This window comes from Pleurodeles waltl, chromosome 6, assembly GCF_031143425.1.
Source record: "Pleurodeles waltl isolate 20211129_DDA chromosome 6, aPleWal1.hap1.20221129, whole genome shotgun sequence".
Taxonomy (NCBI): Eukaryota; Metazoa; Chordata; class Amphibia; order Caudata; family Salamandridae; genus Pleurodeles; species Pleurodeles waltl.
The window spans coordinates 170,840,334-170,844,162 of record NC_090445.1 but is presented as its reverse complement, the minus strand read 5'-3'; positions in this window follow the sequence as shown (position 1 = coordinate 170,844,162).

Below are 3,829 nucleotides of genomic sequence, written 5' to 3'. Positions count from 1 at the left end.
AGTGCACTAGAATAGATCATTGACAAGTTGAGAGTAGGTCTGCGGGTCAGATTTGCTTGCGAACGTGGGGACCGAGAAAGATGGAATAACTGCTGAGGCTAGTGAAAAATCCCTAAGGTCCTGAAGCGATTGTGTTACCCTTCCTGTAGTAAACCGACAGATCTGTTTTATTATTAATTTTTGGTAGCTCCCGATACATGCAAGAAGTTGTTACGAGAGGAGCTGAGTGAAGGAGGACTAGCCGCGAGGCTTTGTCAGCCGCAGTGGGTGTGAGTGTGACGTCACTAGGAGCCGCGCTGGGATAGGTTGGTTGCAGAGAAGGGTCGCGCACGGATTGGACGCAGTCCGTGGGGCTCGATTGGAAGGGGAAAGGCAAGCGAAGAGTATTCCGGGAATTAAAGTCACCTATTGATTACATATTTTGTGAAATAAAAGACGAGAAAATGAAATTTTTTAAAGCATTAAGGAGTGCGATGAAGGGGGAGTCTTACATTAAAGCGAGCGTAGGAGAGGAAACGCCACCCGAAGGTACACCAGCTTACATTGTAATGGAGGAAAAGGGGGTAGCCCCATGCCTTTGGCTAAAGCAATGGCACAAGCTGACAGAGAAACATGGGAGCGTAGCGTTCCCGATCCATGGAACATTCAATATAAGGATCCTAGAGAATTTGAGATTTGCGATGTACGACATGAAGGTGCCTCCAAGGCCAGCACAGTTTGAGGCTCTAGCGATTTGGAAACTGATGGCTAGACAGCAACAGCAAAATAAGTTCGAGACCAGGATAAGGAAGGTAGAAAAGACACTAGCGGACGCTAGGTGGGATAATGCACAGAAGGTGTGGAGGTCAGATGTATTGCAGGGGATAAAATTGTTTCCCGCAATTACTAAGGAAGAAGAGGAGACAGGTAAGAAAGCTACCTGTAAGACAAACAGGAGGTGTTCCAAGGATAGAGAGGACGAGGAAAAGTTGAGAAGAGAGGAGGAGTTAGAGGATGAGGAGTTAATCATGCAATTGCTGAACGACCGTCCACCACCTTATGCAGAGAGTGGACAAGGTTCAAGTACCAGTTCTGCCCCTCCGGCACCGGTACAGAACAGTGAAACTCAGAGTTCAGGAGCATCATCGGGGTCTAAGGACCTGAGTTTACTGTTCACCCCGCAGATACCGCAGGTTAGGAGAATATATCCAGATGTGCCCATGTTGAAACCAGCAGAAAATTATCAGCCGCAGATCCCAGGGTACTACAGCAGTGACAACAGTGCAGGAATGATTCTAGATCCAACTGTAAGGGGAGTACAGAATGGTCACAACCCGACATTGGCACAAGCCGAATCAACCCAGTTTTTGATGCCTCAAAAGCAGATGCAGGGGGGGACAGCACATGCTCAGATGACGGGGAGTCAGATGGGCATGCCGGCAATGATGACCCATAGTGTGGGAATGAACATGTCTCAGAACATGGGGAATGGACAGAACCCAGATGCGATATCACTACCCATTACTGTAGGTCCACCGGTACCTTTGTACAGTCAGCCTAACTTAGGTATGAGCGGTCAGGGATCAATGCTGCAGAGTGGGACAGAAAGGAGGTGCATAGAAAACACTCCAGGGATAACTCCGATAGCGGCTCAGCCAACTGGATCTGGGTCCTTGATGGAGTTTAGTCCCATATGTGCTCAGTCAACACTGGTGAGGTCGAGTCCCCCACTGGTGATACCGCTGTCATCGAACACTGAAAAGTTGCCGCAACCATCAATGGCAGTCGATGTGAATGCTACACTGATGGGGTTGAATGCGCAACAGCTGACACAGTGGTTCAACAGTCTGAATTCCACACAAAGCTCAGCCAGTGGGAAGGGAGAAGACTATCTGAATAGGGTCAGGTTGAACATGGAAGCACAAGAATTGGTGGAAGGGACTATGGGTGTGAATAGGTTAGAGTCCTACTCGGAAGAAGAGCTGAGATATCTATGTCCCAGGATTACGAGAGAAGTGAATAAGGTACATAAAAGCTTGCAGGAAATAGCTGACAAAAACGGGGTGGATATAGACAAGACAAAACACTTGAGCAGGAGCTACAGATTGGATTTTGGGACCACAGATTTTGAACACATGAGGTCAGCAGGCATGAAGGCGCACCTTAGAGAATTGTTGCAGAGTGCACAAGTGTGGAGGTGCTTAGACAAATGGGAAAGCAGATGGGTAAAGAGAAAGGAAAAGAGGAAAGACAGTGTCCCAGAGCTAAACGAGAAAAGACCGCAGAGTAGTGATGCAGTAACCATGTTACCAATGAGGGAGACAGCAGGGGGAAAATTAATACATGTACCATGGCACAGAAGCGACATTCAGTCTTTTACGGATGATTTTCCCAAACTGAGAGAGAAACCGATTGAATGGTATCAACAGACTGACAGGTTTGTGAAGCTTGCAAAATGTCTCTGGGAAGACCTGAACACTCTCTTTGAGATTGTGGTTCCGGCAGATTTGTGGGAGGATTGCAAAAGAGCTGTAGGTTGGCCGACAAGTGAACCAGAGAGAGACAGGGATACGGGTGCACCATCACCTATGGTGATGAGCTTGTACTATAAGGTGATTGAGCATTTGAAGACGAAGGTGGCTGCGAAAAACGTGGATTGGCAGAAGATAGATCGAACTGCCCAAGAGGCTAAAGAGTCGATTCATAGTTACTATGAGAGGTTGTTGAAGGCGTTCAAGAACTACAGCGGCACGGAAACAATAGAGGCGAAGGACATGCTTCATTTTGTGTTTAGATTTGTGGAAGGGCTGAGACCAGAGATAAGTCAGATGATAAAGTCGCATTTGATTTGTTGGCAGTCGAAACCTATTGATGAGGTGTTGAATTATGCGAAATACTGTAGCGACGAAATTGAAGTGAAACAGAAAAAGTTGAAAGAGAAAGTGATGATGATGCAGCTTAAAGCAGCTCAGACAGGTCTGCAAGGGTTGCAAGGGTTCCAACAACAGGTACCGCAACCGCAGCCGCAGCTGCAGGGAAATATGACGTTTCAGCCACAGGCGAGAGGCAGAGGAGGTTTTGTGAATAATGGTCCGGATTTGAACACTGTTGTGACTCCGAATGGTGTGCAGGCATTGAAAAAGGTGATGCCGTGTCACGTGTGCGGAATTGTCGGACATTGGAAACGCGAGTGCCCGATGGTGGTGCAGGAAGGTGCAGGTGTTGGTCAGCAAAACAATGATGTCAATGCATTTCAGACAATGAGGGGACCGAAAATGAGAGGTCCAAACCCAAATTTTCAGACCATAAATCAGTTGCAGGGATTACAACCTATGCAGCCGCAGCAAATGCAGATGCCCCGTATGCAGATGACGCAAATGCAGCCAATGCAACAGCAGTTTCCCATGGTACCTAATCAGCAAATGCAAATACCTTTGGCACCAATGAGTCAGCAGCAAGTGATGGTTCCTCCACAGGTCTCGGGTCAGGTAATGAATACAAATGGCACCGTACAACAGTTCCCATTACACAGTGAGAGTGGAATAAACAATGTATGGGAGAGTGAAAGTTCAGGAGAGGAAGGAGATTGTGTGCTTGCAGCATCCTTGGAAGTTGATCAAAAGGGTCCGTACGTGGAGGGAAGAGTAATGGGTCATCGTGTCTCATTCTTGGTTGACACAGGAGCCACACGTTCAACTGTTAAGAGCATTGAAGTACCAAATTTGCCACTCTCAGGGAGAACAGTTCAAGTGATGGGAGTAGCAAACAGGCACCTGACAAACCCAATTACAGATCCGGTACCAGTCAGCATCGGTAACTATCAAGGGTTACATAAATTTGTGGTATGTGA